Source organism: Dendrobates tinctorius, unplaced genomic scaffold (assembly GCF_039654945.1).
Source record: "Dendrobates tinctorius isolate UK_male_01 unplaced genomic scaffold, ASM3965494v1 ptg000020l, whole genome shotgun sequence".
Classification (NCBI taxonomy): domain Eukaryota; kingdom Metazoa; phylum Chordata; class Amphibia; order Anura; family Dendrobatidae; genus Dendrobates; species Dendrobates tinctorius.
In genome coordinates, this window is record NW_027361688.1 from 16,621,729 (window position 1) to 16,638,390 (window position 16,662).

The following is a 16,662-nucleotide window of genomic DNA, read 5'->3' on the forward strand; positions in this document are numbered from 1 at the left end:
TATGCATTTTTTAATCATTTTTTCTTTTATTTTTAATCATTACTTTTTACGATTGTATTTATATATAAAACAGGTATTTATTTAAATTTTTTTGCATTTTTGTGATCATATCTCTTTAACCCATTATGGATTTTATTTTTTTTATTACTTTTTTTTTTTTTTTAAAGGGAACCTGACAGCTGGTTCATGCTGCCATGTCACAGCGTTTCAACCCACACGTTTTTTTTTTTACACTGAAGAGTTGCGGTATTACATATAAAACAAGCAGCTCAAGACTATGTGGCCCAGGAGACTAGTCCAAAAGACTAGTCCCTGGCGACTTTTCTCCCCACCCTTTTCTTTTGAGTGACAGGGCGCTCCATGTTAACATATAGACCTATCACTCAATGGGCGTATAGAATGAATCAGCTGTCTAGATCCCGTTAATGAATTATTATCATTGTGAGAAACTTATGGGGGACCTGTCACTCCTTAAAAAGTGCCAATATTTGTGTCTTATTTTATTCCTGCTCCTCCCCTAAGTATATACAAGAAATGAGAATTCAGTGCATACAATTTCTTCCATTATAGTCAATAGGCTCCATATGTGCAAACAGTGCTTTGTGCTCGATACAATCTTTATACTTTGCATTAAACTTCATCTTATTCGTGTTTTTGTGATTGCACCTTTAGTCATACAGTATTACAGTGTCTCATAATCCCTTTGGTTTACATACCGCCACATGGAGGACGCCACGGACATTGAAAACACTATATCTGGCGTTCCTGTAGCTCAACTGAGCATGTGCTACGAGTCATCAGTTCTGTCATGTGCAGCCAGCCAATAGAAAAGCATGTGTGGCATTTCCTTTCTCTGCATCACCTCAAAGACACCATATTGTGTGTTGCAGAAGGTCATATAACACTATTAAGTAGTATTGAGCATTCCGATACTGCAAATATTACTGCAAAGATACTGCAAAGTTCCCATAATGCAATGAGCCAGTGTTGTGGCTGTGATTGGCTGCTGAAATGATGTCATCATGATGCGCGGTCTGTGCGCATCATGATGCGCGGTCTGTGCGGGCCTGCCGGGGGTCTGTGCGGGCCTGCCGGGGGTCTGTGCGGGCCTGCCGGGGGTCTGTGCGGGCCTGCAGGAATCGTCCAATGGGACTACAAGTCCCATTGGGCTATGCCTGCTACAATGACAGTGATTAGCACATTAGCCAATGATGGGACAGTAGTAGTCCCATCATCCGGCTAATGTGTTGAATGTAAAAAAAAAAAGCATACATACTACATACATACTACATATATACAACATTCATACAACATACATACATACTACATACATACTACATATATACTACATGCATACAACATACATACATACAACATTCATACAACATACATACATACAACATTCATACAACATACATACATACATACTACATACATACTACATATATACTACATACATACAACATACATACATACAACATTCATACAACATACATACATACAACATTCATACAACATACATACATACATACTACATATATATTACATTCATACAACATACATACAAACTACATACATGCTACATATATACTACATTCATACAACATACATACTACATATATACTACATTCATACAACATACATACATACTACATACATACTACATTCATGCAACATACATACATACTACATACATACTACATTCATACAACATACATACTACATACTACATATATACTACATTCATACAACATACATACATACTACATACATACATACTACATTCATACAACATACATACATACTACATACAATACATTCATACAATACATACATATAGACATACAGTACATATAAAAGAGTACATACTCACCATCACTTGTCACTTTGATCCCCGAAGCCAGTGTCATCTCACTGTAAAAAATATTAAAATAACAAACAAGCAATATACTCCCTGATCCGCAGAAATCCACAAGTGTCCCACGACGATCTCCTGCAGTGCATCACTGAGAGGTTACTATAGTTCACTGGTCTCGCTTTATGGCAAAAGCTGCGTGGGAACTTTCTCACACAGCAATGCCAGAAGTGAGACTAGGGACTATTTTTTTTACAGTGGCAGAGGAATTTAGTGCGGAAGGATACCTACCTCCCGTCATTGTATTCCTGGGTGGCATCAGCTGATGCTGCTGTTCTCCACGGGAGATCGTCGTGGGACACTCGTGGATTTCTGCTGATCAGGGAGTATATCGGTTGTTTGTTATTTTAATATTTTTTAAAGATGACACTGGCTTCGGGGATCAAAGTGACAAGTGATGGTGAGTATGTACTCTATGTTATATGTACTGTATGTCTATATGTATGTATTGTATGAATGTATGAATGTATTGTACACTCACTGGCCACTTTATTAGGTACACCATGCTAGTAAGGGGTTGGACCCCCTTTTGCCTTCAGAACTGCCTCAATTCTTCGTGGCAGAGATTCAACAAGGTGCTGGAAGCATTCCTCAGAGATTTTGGACCATATTGACATGATGGCATCACACAGTTGGCGCAGATTTGTCGGCTGCACATCCCTGATGCGAATCTCCCGTTCCACCACATCCCAAAGATGCTCTATTGGATTGAGATCTGGTGACTGAGGAGGCCATTTAAGTACAGTAAACTCATTGTCATGTTCAAGAAACCAATCTGAGATGATTCCAGCTTTATGACATGGCGCATTATCCTGCTGAAAGTAGCCATCAGATGTTGGGTACATTGTGGTCATAAAGGGATGGACATGGTCAGCAACAATACTCAGGTAGGCTGTGGCGTTGCAACGATGCTCAATTGGTACCAAGGGGCCCAAAGAGTGCCCAGAAAAAATTCCCCACACCATGACACCACCACCACCAGCCTGAACCGTTGATACAAGGCAGGATGGATCCATGCTTTCATGTTGTTTACGCCAAATTCTGACCCTACCATCCGAATGTCGCAGCAGAAATCGAGACTCATCAGACCAGGCAACGTTTTTCCAATCTTCTACTGTCCAATTTCGATGAGCTTGTGCAAATTGTAGCCTCAGTTTCCTGTTCTTAGCTGAGAGGAGTGGTACCCAGTGTGGTCTTCTGCTGCTGTAGCCCATCTGCCTCAAAGTTCGACGCACTGTGCGTTCAGAGATGCTCTTCTGCCTACCTTGGTTGTAACGGGTGGCAATTTGAGTCACTGTTGCCTTTCTATCAGCTCGAACCAGTCTGCCCATTCTCCTCTGACCTCTGGCATCAACATGGCATTTCCGGCCACAGAACTGCCGCTCACTGGATTTTTTTTCTTTTTCGGACCATTCTCTGTAAACCCTAGAGATGGTTGTGCGTGAAAATCCCAGTAGATCAGCAGTTTCTGAAATTCTCAGACCAGCCCTTCTGGCACCAACAATCATGCCACGTTCAAAGGCACTCAAATCACCTTTCTTCCCCATACTGATGCTCGGTTTGAACTGCAGGAGATTGTCTTGACCATGTCTACATGCCTAAATGCACTGAGTTGCCGCCATGTGATTGGCTGATTAGAAATTAAGTCTTAACACACAGTTGGACAGGTGTACCTAATAAAGTGGCCAGTGAGTGTATGTTGTATGTTTGTAGCATGTTTTATGTATGTAGTATGTACTATGAATGTATGTTGTATGAATGTAGTATGTATGTAGTATGTTGTATGAATGTAGTATATATGTAGTATGTATGTACTGTCACGTCCGCCATGTCAGTTTTGCCTCATGAACCCCTGGAGCGGTGTGCACGTGCACCTTGTGTCTGCTATCTTGCTTGTTCCCTAGAGCAGTGTGCACAGTCACTCACCTCATGTCTGCTGAGCTGCGAGATGCCTGCATTTCTGCTTTGCCTTCTGTGATCTTCTCGTCATGTCTGAAACCTTGATCATGTGACGTTTCCTAAATCCTGCACTGTCTGGTTCTGCAATCATCTCGTCATGTCTGAAACTCTGATCATGTGACCCTTCCTAGGATCCTGCACTGTCTGGTTCGGTGATCATCTCGTCATGTCTGAAACCCTGATCTTGTGACTTCGCTCTGTGATCCTGGAGCATCTGAACTAGGAAGTTCTCCCCTGGTCCTGACCCGGAAGAGGAGGTGCTGTGCCCTATATTAGACCGCCCCTTCCTATGCTCAGGGCCTGATTATTGTGTTGCTTCCCTGCACGGCTCTTGGTCTGTGGAGCGCTCCCTCTATTCTGTGCCCTTGCACTTTGCTCTGTAGTGCTTCTCTGCACACGCTCCGTGCTCGTATTCCATCTCTTGTCTTGTGTTGCTTCCCTGCAGGGCTGTATGTCTGCTCGGTCGCTCCCTTTGTCTTGTGCCATGTCTTGTCTTTGTCATGCTTTGACTTGTAGTCCTTCCTGTGTTCTCTGCCTTGCCTGCTTTGCCATGTCTTGCTTTTGCTATGCTTTGACTTGTGTTCCTCCCTATGGTCTCTCTCTTTGCTTTCTCTGCCTCGCTCTCTCCTATGGCGCCCTGTAGTGCTCCCTGGCACACGCACCATTTCTCCTCTCTTTAGTGCACATTTCCAAGTCTAGTCCCAAGGTCTTTCCTTGGCCCAGCTCTGGGCTTCGGCCTACGCTCCACTGCTAGCTCTGTTCTCACTCTGATCTGATTCTCTGTTTCTGCCTATGTTCTGCTCTGTGTTCCGTACCTTCTTCCTTGCCTTGTCCTTGCCTTGAACCCTGGCGTGGGTTCCCCTTGGCCGCCTCCTGTGCCAAGGTCGTGCCTCGTGCTGGAGTTACAGCCGTGTGCCCTGGCCTGTGTGGCGTGCCCCCTGGCGTGGCTCCTAGCACGCACCCTGTCTTGAACCCTGGCGTGGCTCCTAGCACGCACCCTGCCCTGAACCTGGCGTGGCTCCTAGCACGCACCCTGCCCTGAACCTGGCGTGGCTTCTAGCACGAAGGTTCCTTTGCCCGCCTCCTGTGCCTTAGTCGTGCCTCGTGCTGGCGGTACAGCCGTGTGCACTGGCCAGTGAGGTGTGCGTTCCGCGTGGCTCCTAGCACGCGTCCTGCCCTGTGACTTGGCGTGTCTCTACACGCACTCTGTCTTGTATCCTATGCTTTGGCGTGTCTCTATACATGCACCCTGTCTTGCTTGTTACTTTGTGCCTTGGCATGTCTCTACGCATGCGCCCTTTCTCGTTGGTTAAACCTTGTACCTTGGCGTGTCCCCTACACACGCACCTAGCCTTGTACCTTGGCGTGTCCCCTGCACACGCACCTAGCCTTGTACCTTGGCGTGTCCCCTATACATGCACCTAGCCTCGGACCTTGGCATGTTCTTTAACTCGCACCATGCCTGGATATCTGACGTGCCTCCTTGCCTGAGCCCTGGTTTGCCTGCCGGATGCCCGTTACCTGCCGATTGCTGCCAGAGATCGTAAGCTGGATGACTGCGGCCTGATGTCTGGAGCTGATGTCTGATGCCTGATCATGTCAATCGTTGCCAGCGGTCCGGAGTCCGATGCCATTGTGCCTTACCCGTACCCAGGCGTGCCACCTGGCATGTGCTATGCTATGGACCTTGGCGTGCCCACGCCGCACCCTGCACGTTTTGTTTTTACGTTTGCACTGAATGTATCCTGAAGTTCTCAATGAAGATATCTTGCACTTACCTCTTGTCTTGTCTGGTTTCCTGCTTGTCCATGGTCGTCAGTCACTCACATAGTGTCCCCTGAGCCGGCCGTCTGGTCCCAGCAGTCGTGGTGGCTCACCCCCTTGGTCTTGCCCCTGACACTCCCTGTATAGGGGGTGGATTCTCACAAGGTCAGCTCGCCCTCGGTGGGTGGGTGCCACGACCCAGAGGGTCCACTCAAAAAATGGGCTCAGCAGGAGCTGAGTCCGTCACAGTTAATCAGGCCCTGGACTCCGCTGGTACCTCGGCTACTCTTCTCATGAAGAATCTGACCTGATCTATGTCCTCTGAACTCGCTTGGAAAATGGCGGTACCCCGGCCACTCTTCTGATGTGAATCAGACCCAGCCCGTGTCCTCTGAACTCGCTTGGAAAATGGCGGTACCCCGGCCACTCTTCTGATGTGAATCAGACCTGGCCCTTGTCCTCGGAACTCGTTTGGAAATGATGGCAGCCAGAGTAAGAAGACTTTCCTGTCTACCCACAGTCCTCACCACTGGATCTCCGTGCCTCGACCGCGACTCCTGTATCTTGACCGGTGCAGGTGCTCGTTTCAGATGTCGGATCAACGTTGTTTGGAGTGTTTGTGTTAAACTCTGGTTTCTGCCAAAGGGAAATTTTTTTTTTTTTCCTTCTTTCCAGCCCCGGTAAGAGGGGGCTTAAAGAGGGGGGTACTGTCACGTCTGCCATGTCTGTTTTGCCTCATGAACCCCTGGAGCGGTGTGCACGCGCACCTTGTGTCTGCTATCTTGCTTGTTCCCTAGAGCAGTGTGCACACTCACCTCATGTCTGCTGAGCTGCGAGATGCCTGCATTTCTGCTTTGCCTTCTGTGATCTTCTCGTCATGTCTAGAATCCCTGATCATGTGACGTTTCCTAGGATCCTGCACTGTCTGGTTCTGCAATCATCTCGTCATGTCTGAAACTCTGATCATGTGACCCTTCCTAGGATCCTGCACTGTCTGGTTCGGTGATCATCTCGTCATGTCTGAAACCCTGATCATGTGACTGCGCTCTGTGATCCTGGAGCATCTGAACTAGGAAGTTCTCCCCTGGTCCTGACCCGGAAGAGGAGGTGCTGTGCCCTATATTAGACCGCCCCTTCCTATGCTCAGGGCCTGAGTATTGTGTTGCTTCCCTGCACGGCTCTTGGTCTGTGGAGCGCTCCCTCTATTCTGTGCCCTTGCACTTTGCTCTGTAGTGCTTCTCTGCACACGCTCCGTGCTCGTATTCCATCTCTTGTCTTGTGTTGCTTCCCTGCAGGGCTGTATGTCTGCTCGGTCGCTCCCTTTGTCTTGTGCCATGTCTTGTCTTTGTCATGCTTTGACTTGTAGTCCTTCCTGTGTTCTCTGCCTTGTCTGTTTTGCCATGTCTTGCTTTTGCTATGCTTTGACTTGTGTTCCTCCCTATGGTCTCTCTCTTTGCTTGCTCTGCCTCGCTCTCTCCTATGGCGCCCTGTAGTGCTCCCTGGCACACGCACCATTTCTCCTCTCTTTAGTGCACATTTCCAAGTCTAGTCCCAAGGTCTTTCCTTGGCCCAGCTCTGGGCTTCGGCCTACGCTCCACTGCTAGCTCTGTTCTCACTCTGATCTGATTCTCTGTTTCTGCCTATGTTCTGCTCTGTGTTCCATACCTTCTTCCTTGCCTTGTCCTTGCCTTGAACCCCGGCGTGGGTTCCCCTTGGCCGCCTCCTGTGCCAAGGTCGTGCCTCGTGCTGGCGTTACAGCCGTGTGCCCTGGCCTGTGTGGCGTGCCCCCTGGCGTGGCTCCTAGCACGCACCCTGCCTTGAACCCTGGCGTGGCTCCTAGCACGCACCCTGCCCTGAACCTGGCGTGGCTCCTAGCACGAAGGTTCCTTTGCCCGCCTCCTGTGCCTTAGTCGTGCCTCGTGCTGGCGGTACAGCCGTGTGCACTGGCCAGTGAGGTGTGCGTTCCGCGTGGCTCCTAGCACGCGTCCTGCCTTGTGCCTTGGCGTGTCTCTACACGCACTCTGTCTTGTACCTTGTGCCTTGGCGTGTCTCTACACGCACTCTGTCTTGTATCCTATGCTTTGGCGTGTCTCTATACATGCACCCTGTCTTGCTTGTTACTTTGTGCCTTGGCATGTCTCTACGCATGCGCCCTTTCTCGTTGGTTAAACCTTGTACCTTGGCGTGTCCCCTACACACGCACCTAGCCTTGTACCTTGGCGTGTCCCCTACACTCGCACCTAGCCTTGTACCTTGGCGTGTCCCCTATACACGCACCTAGCCTCGGACCTTGGCATGTTCTTTAACTCGCACCACGCCTGGATATCTGTCGTGCCTCCTTGCCTGAGCCCTGGTTTGCCTGCCGGATGCCCGGAACCTGCCGATTGCTGCCAGAGATCGTAAGCTGGATGACTGCGGCCTGATGTCTGGAGCTGATGTCCGCAGCTTGATCATGTCAATCGTTGCCAGTGGTCCGGAGTCCGATGCCATTGTGCCTTACCCCTACCCAGGCGTGCCACCTGGCACGTGCTATGCTATGGACCTTGGCGTGCCCACGCACGCACCCTGCACATTTTGTTTTTACGTTTGCACTGAATGTATCCTGAAGTTCTCAATGAAGATATCTTGCACTTACCTCTTGTCTTGTCTGGTTTCCTGCTTGTCCCTGGTCGTCAGTCACTCACATAGAGTCCCCTGAGCCGGCCGTCTGGTCCCAGCAGTCGTGGTGGCTCACCCCCTTGGTCTTGCCCCTGACACTCCCTGTATAGGAGGTGGATTCTCACAAGGTCAGCTCGCCCTCGGTGGGTGGGTGCCACGACCCAGAGGGTCCACTCAAAAAATGGGCTCAGCAGGAGCTGAGTCCATCACATGTATGTTGTATGAATGTAGTATATAAGTAGTATGTATGTTGTATGAATGTAGTATATACAGTTGTGGCCAAAAGTATTGACACCCCTGCAATTCTGTCAGATAATACTCAGTTTCTTCCTGAAAATGATTGCAAACACAAATTCTTTGGTATTATTATCTTCATTTAATTTGTCTTAAATGAAAAAACACAAAAAGAATTGTCCTAAAGCCAAATTGGATATAATTCCACACCAAACATAAAAAAGAGGGTGGACAAAAGTATTGGCACTGTTCGAAAAATCATGTGATGCTTCTCTAATTTGTGTAATTAACAGCACCTGTAACTTACCTGTGGCACCTAACAGGTGTTGGCAATAACTAAATCACACTTGCAGCCAGTTGACATGGATTAAAGTTGACTCAACCTCTGTCCTGTGTCCTTGTGTGTCCCACATTGAGCATGGAGAAAAGAAAGAAGACCAAAGAACTGTCTGAGGACTTGAGAAACCAAATTGTGAGGAAGCATGAGCAATCTCAAGGCTACAAGTCCATATACAAAGATCTGAATGTTCCTGTGTCTACCGTGCGCAGTGTCATCAAGAAGTTTAAAGCCCATGGCACTGTGGCTAACCTCCCTAGATGTGGACGGAAAAGAAAAATTGACAAGAGATTTCAACGCAAGATTGTGCGGATGTTGGATAAAGAACCTCGACTAACATCCAAACAAGTTCAAGCTGCCCTGCAGTCCGAGGGTACAACAGTGTCAACCCGTACTATCCGTCGGCGTCTGAATGAAAAGGGACTGTATGGTAGGAGACCCAGGAAGACCCCACTTCTTACCCCGAGACATAAAAAAGCCAGGCTGGAGTTTGCCAAAACTTACCTGAAAAAGCCTAAAATGTTTTGGAAGAATGTTCTCTGGTCAGATGAGACAAAAGTAGAGCTTTTTGGGCAAAGGCATCAACATAGAGTTTACAGGAGAAAAAAAGAGGCATTCAAAGAAAAAAACACGGTCCCTACAATGAGACATAGCGGAGGTTCCCTGATGTTTTGGGGTTGCTTTGCTGCCTCTGGCACTGGACTGCTTGACCGTGTGCATGGCATTATGAAGTCTGAAGACTACCAACAAATTTTGCAGCATAATGTAGGGCCCAGTGTGAGAAAGCTGGGTCTCCCTCAGAGGTCATGGGTCTTCCAGCAGGACAATGACCCAAAACACACTTCAAAAAGCACTAGAAAATGGTTGAGAGAAAGCACTGGAGACTTCTAAGGTGGCCAGCAATGAGTCCAGACCTGAATCCCATAGAACACCTGTGGAGAGATCTAAAAATGGCAGTTTGGAGAAGGCACCCTTCAAATATCAGGGACCTGGAGCGGTTTGCCAAAGAAGAATGGTCTAAAATTCCAGCAGAGCATTGTAAGAAACTCATTGATGGTTACCGGAAGCGGTTGGTCGCAGTTATTTTGGCTAAAGGTTGTGCAACCAAGTATTAGGCTGAGGGTGCCAATACTTTTGTCTGGCCCATTTTTGGAGTTTTGTGTGAAATGATCAATGTTTTGCCTTTTGCTTCATTCTCTTTTGTGTTTTTTCATTTAAGACAAATTAAATGAAGATAATAATACCAAAGAATTTGTGATTGCAATCATTTTCAGGAAGAAACTGAGTATTATCTGACAGAATTGCAGGGGTGTCAATATTTTTGGCCACAACTGTATGTAGTATGTATGTTTTGCTTTTACATTCAACACATTAGCCGGCTGATGGGACTACTACTGTCCTATCATTGGCTAATGTGTCAATCACTGTCATTGTAGCAGGCATAGCCCGATGGGACTTGTAGTTCCATCGGACGATGCCTGCACACACACACAACCCCCGGCAGGCCCGCACAGACCCCCGGCAGGCCCGCACAGACCCCTGAGAGGCCCGTACAGACTCCGCCCGCACACACAGACACGCGCAGTGTCCGCCCAGGCACCGCCCACACTCTTCCCCCCTCCCGAACTGGATGTGCAAGTAAAGAAAGGGTTTTTTAATTCCGATATTTCTGTCCCATTGACTTGAATGGGGTTTCCGGTATCGGAATCAGCGATACCCGATACTTTTTGGGTATCGGTCCGATCCAATCCGATCCGATATTTCTCAATATCGGAAAGTATCGCTCAACACTACTATTACGCCTTTATCCACATCCATATTAGGTTTTTAACCAGCGTTTTTACATAAACCATATAAGGCCACTACTATATTAATCTTATGACACCATCAGTCACAATATTGCTGCGACTCTTGAAAAAACGCTGTTATTTATATATAGGGAAATCCATAAGGCTGCAAATTTTCTTTACCTTGATATATAGGGATTTAATATTATATTTTTAGTTGCCCTAGAGCCCCGGACAACACCCTTATCGGGTTGCTTCCGGTTTATCCAAATAGCCACTCACGTGCGCCATATGACCTTCATCAGGCCGCCTGATTCACCCCAGTGGCTAAAGGGTAATATATATCAGTTATCCCCGCAGCCATAACAATCCACCAATCATCAAATTAATGTAAAATTGGCTGGCCACATGACTGAACCCAGATAGAAAATATTCACAAAAACTTTTTAGTCAAAAAAATTACTTTACAAAAATTGCTTTCCATACAGAAAAAATTATTTAACAAAAGTCCATTCATCCTCCATGTTCTTAATATCTTCACCAGGGTCATTTTAACACTCTTATGAATAGTGATACATCTAAAAAAGAATAAAAAAGAATTAAAACCTGGGATAATCATTCCCAATATATCCATAGGTCGACAACACAACACATATAGAGGAACAGTTTTATATAACAGTATGTATGTTAAATTCAGCATTTAACCCTTTCGGTCTTAATGTATTCAGCTCATAGATCCACTTCAGTTCCTTTTTCTTAAGTATGAGTTCTCTATCCCCACCCCTCCTCTGTACAGGGACCACATCAATTATTCTAAATCTCAAGTCCCTCTCGGTATGATTACACTCAACAAAGTGTTTCGGGACGGGCAATTAAAATCTCACGTGGTTTCCCCAACATACCACAGTTTACAGGGGCATTCCAAGAGATATATCACATGATCAGAACTGCATGTTAGGAATTCATTTATCTTATATATTTTAGAGGTTTCATGGTGTTGGAAAGTTGAACCCTTTAACATAAGTGAACAATTCACGCATGACAAACATGGATAACAACCTGTTCTCTTGTTACCCGTTAGTGTAACTTGTAAATTCCTTTTTAAAGATCCAATGTCAGATCTAACTAAAAAATCTCCAATATTCTTATTCCTTTTATATGCAAACAATGGTGGTACCATTAGTTCCTCAACATGTGGTAAACACTTACCCAGCATATCCCAATGTCGTTTTATGATAGTGGATATATCTTTACTTTCCTCATTATATGTAGTTATGATTGGGATTCTTTTTAAAAAACCTCTTTTCTTATTAATATCTGATTTACCACTAATTAACTCCTTCCTATCCTTTTCCAAAGTTTTCCTGTTATGATTGAGTCACCGTAGGAGGCAAAAATAGAAATGCTAGCTAAGTCCAGAAAACCAGAGAAGTTGGCAGCTATCGGATTGCAGACCCCTGAACCTATCGACACAACTAGCAGTAGCCGTGGGGGGGGCTCCTACGATGCCCTAGGCCCCTCGATCACAGCCGGAGGACTACATAGCCTAAAGACAGAAAGGGAAATCTAAACTGCCCCAGAGCAGACCCCAAAGCAAAAGGCAGCCCCCCACATATAATGACGGTGAAGCAAGAAGAAAGAACAAAACACACACAGAAAGATAGACTGAGCAAAGATGGGGCCCAAGCTAGCTTAGATAGGAAAGGACAGGAAGGCTGCTGTCTGCAATCCGTGAAAAACCCTATGAAAATAAGAGCCAACAAACTGACAGTAAAAAAGGCCCTGAAGACGCTAGGCTTCAAAAAGGCTATGTCAGTACTCAGGAATATTCTGAAGACAGAGCAACAGGCAAAAGGAGATTCAGCTCACCCCAGCAGGGAATGGCAGAATCCAGAAAAGCAAGGAAAACAAAACACTAATGCAAAAAGGCAAAGCAGAAATCTTAGCTTAAGATGAGCAGGAATCAGACTGGTTTCCTAGAAGTCCACAGAGAAATCACCCGCAGGCCAGAAGGGCGTCGGCAGCCTTATATCCAGTCATTAACTCCACTCAGCCAGTCATCATCATCAGCCCCAGGTGTTTGACAATCAGGCTCACTACCTTTCTTCACCAGAAGAGTGAGTTCCTCGGGCCTCAGTAGTGAAGGGGAAAATGAACTCACAACATTTTCCTCTTCACTTTTTCCAACATCCATTGAGGATAACCCCTGTTCACAATTTTTTTTATCATATTATCCATAACTGCATCAACCACATTATCCATTTTGACAATCCTCCTCACTCTCAATAATTGACTTAGTGGTATAGATCTTACCATGCTCCGTGGGTGTTGACTATCATATACCAGTAAATTATTTTTGTCTGTTTCTTTGATAAGCAATGTAGTAATCAATTCACCTCCCACTTGTTTGATTAAGACATCTAAAAATTGTAGCTGTGTTTTTGAGGAAACCAAAGTAAATTTGATTGTCTCATCTATTGTATTAAAAAACAGATGAAACTCATCCAATGCATTCTCTGTGCTAGTCCAGAGGAGAAATACATCGTCTATGTATCTCCACCACACCAACACATGTTGGAAGTGGGGAGACACATAGACGAAGCTCTCCTCTAGGACCCCCATAACAATATTTGCATAAGCAGGGGCCATATTGGCCCCCATTGCTGTACCACGTCTTTGATTATAAAAAACATCACCAAATAAAAAATAATTTCGGGTCAAAATTATTTTTAACATTTTCAATAAAAAATTCTTCCCATCTTCAGTATATCCGGCCTGTTTCAACATCTCATTAACTAAACTAAGACCCCGTTTGTGGTCTATTGAGGTATAAAGTGACACGACGTCAAACGACGCCAGTATCACCTCGCCTTGTAATTTAATTGTTTCCAATTTTTTCAAAAAATCCGTCGTGTCTAATATATACGATTTACAACTCCTTGCAATTCAATTTAGTATTTTATCCAAAAAATATCCCCATTTTACTGAACAAGGAGTCGACCCCTGACACTATCGGTCGACCCGGAGGATCTATTAAGCGTTTTATGAATTTTTGGAATCGTATACAATACAGGAGTACGAGGGTTTTTAACTAGCAAAAAATCAAATAAATCTTGGTCAATTATATGGAAATCCAAAGCTTCCTGTAAACACTCTCTTATTTCTTTCATTATTTTAAATTTTGTATCATTATCCATAATTAAATATACCTCATTATCCAAAAGTTGTCTCCTTATTTCATTTAAGTTATTGACCTTGTCCATGACGACGACCGCACCCCCCTTGTCAGCGGGCTTAATGACTATGTCGTCGTCATGGACAAGTTCCTGTAATGCCTTATATTCATCCCCTGTAACATTCGGATGACTAAAACCCCCAGACCTAGAACTCCTCAGATTTTCAATATCACTTCTAACCGCCTTTTCAAAGGCTTCTATAACAGCCGAATTACTAGGAGGAAGAAAACCACCCTTATTTCTTAAATCCACTTGGTGTAAAACAAATTCACTTTTCTTCATTTTTTTCACATAATTTTTACCAAAAAAAACACTCTTCAAGTTTAATATTCCTAAAAAAACACTCCAGATCTAATTGCAGTCCAAACCAATCAGTGTGTGAACACGGGCTAAATGACAAACCCTTACTTAAAATTGAGATTTGAGGCTCAGTCAATACCTTGCTGGATATGTTGACTACAAGATCTGGCCGTGCGCTAGTAGGATTTTAGCTTTTGAAGGTGCGCCGAACGCACCACGCTAAAAGCGCACGCTAAAATCCTACTAGCGCACGGCCAGCGCACGGTCTGCGACCCTATGCTAAAGATAGGGTGCGCAGATCGCATGCAGCTGTGTGCGATAGTAGGTGGCGATGACCGGATGGGGCGGGCATGGAGCCGGCAGGGGGCGGGGCTTAGCGGCGCCGAGCGCTGCGTGGAAAATACGCTAGTGTGAAACTAGCCTGAGAGAGATTGTATTCAAAAAAAAGAAAAAGAAAAAATATTTCAATTGTGCAAAAATTTTCAGACATTGGTATATAGGAAAAAAAAGGAAACAGCACAGCACTTAGCTTCGGGTGCACGGCCCCTGGCAGAAAGTCCTATTTTCAGCCACAATTTCAATATTCATTCCAAAAAAAAGGCAGCACTCCATAGTAACTTTTTTCAAAGTGGTAGGTGAGTTTTATTCAGCCCACATATCAAGGCAATGTTTCGGCTCAACTGTGTAAACCAAAGGGATTATGAGACACTGTAATACTGTATGACTAAAGGTGCAATCACAAAAACACGAATAAGATGAAGTTTAATGCAAAGTATAAAGATTGTATTGAGCACAAAGCACTTTTTGCACATATGGAGCCTATTGACTATAATGAAAGAAATTGTATGCACTGAATTCTCATTTCTTGCATTGTAAAATGATTGACAAATGAGAGTTTATTATATGGTCTATAAAAAGACCATATACATATATATACACACACACACACACACACACACACACACACAGTGGGTGAAATAAGCATTGAACACATCACCGATTTCCTAAGTAAATATATTTCTAAAGGTGCTATCGACAAGAAATACAAGGAATTCTAAATAGATGTTGGTAACAACCCATCCAATTCACACAGGCAAAGAAATAAAACCATAGAAGTCCAAAAATTATGTGTAACAATGAGGAATGACACAGGAAAAAGTAATGAATACGCTTACTGAAATATATTTACAAAAGACTTTGTTGGTGATGACAGCTTCAAGACGCCTCCTGTATGGAGAAACTAGTTGCAGGCATTGCACAGGTGTGTGATTTTGGCCCATTTTTCTACCCAAACACTCTTCAATTCCTGAAGGTCCTGTGGCTCCATCTATGAACTTAGAACATTTATGGAAGAGACTAAAGTTCAATTTCAGCCAGGTCAGGTTATTGACTGGGCCATTTTTGGAAAATTGGTGATGTGCTACTAAACAGAATCCCTCAATGTCTGTCTGCTATTTCATCCTTCTTCTCTGCTAGATTTGTAAAAGTTAATATGGACAAAACAGAATTAATCATCTTTCCCCCCCATCTCATGCGACCCCCCAACGGACAAATCCATTAAAGTAAACGGCTGCCCACTCTCTCCAGTCCCACAAGCTCGCCACCTCGAGGTTATCCTTGACACTGATCTCTCTTTCATACCACATATCCAAGCCCTTTCGACTTCCTGTCGACTTCAACTCAAAACATTTCCTGGATCCGTACATTCCTCAACCAAGAATCTACAAAAACCCTAGCCCATGCCCTCATCATCTCCCGCCTTGACTACTGCAACCTCCTGCTCTGTGGCCTGTCCTCTAACACTCTCGCACCCCTCCAATCTATTCTAAACTCTGCTGCCCAACTAATCCACCTGTCCCCCCGCTATCCCCCGGCTTCTCCCCTCTGTCAATCCCTGCACTGGCTCCCCATTACCCAAAGACTCCAGTTCAAAACCCTAACCATGACATACAAAGCCATCCACAACCTGAGTCCTCCGTACATCTGTGACCTCATCTCCCAAGACTTACCTGCACAAAACCTCCGATCCTCACAAGATCTCCTTCTGTACTCCCCTCTTATCTCCTCTTCCCACAATCGCATACAAGATTTCTCCCGCGCATGCCCTCTACTCTGGAACTCTCTACGTCAACACATCAGACTCTCGCCTACCATGGAAACCTTCAAAAAGAACCTGAAGGCCCACCTCTTCCAGTATCCACCGATTGACCAAGCCACTGCACGACCAGCTCTACCATCGCCTACTGTATCCTCACTCATCCCTAGTAGATTGTGAGTTCTCGCGGGCAGGGTCCTCTCTCATCCTGTACCAGTCGTGACTTGTATTGTTTAAGATTACTGTACTTGTATGCATTATGTATACCCCTCCTCACATGTAAAGCGCCATGGAATAAATGGCGCTATAATGATAAATAATAATAATGTGTTCAACAATAATTTCACCCTATATATATAGAGAGAGAGAGATTATAT

At 45.0% G+C, this 16,662-nt stretch overlaps 1 long non-coding RNA gene across 1 annotated transcript in view; it reads right to left on the bottom strand.

Annotated features, from left to right (window-relative positions):
- Positions 1-4,766, bottom strand: part of LOC141083499 (uncharacterized) — a 70,213-nt gene extending 65,447 nt beyond the window's left edge. Inside the window, exon 1 of the long non-coding RNA XR_012230734.1 lies at positions 3,842-4,766. This is a non-coding gene — a long non-coding RNA (uncharacterized lncRNA). The remainder of the gene's footprint in view (positions 1-3,841) is intronic.
- Between the last annotated feature and the right edge of the window lie 11,896 nt (positions 4,767-16,662).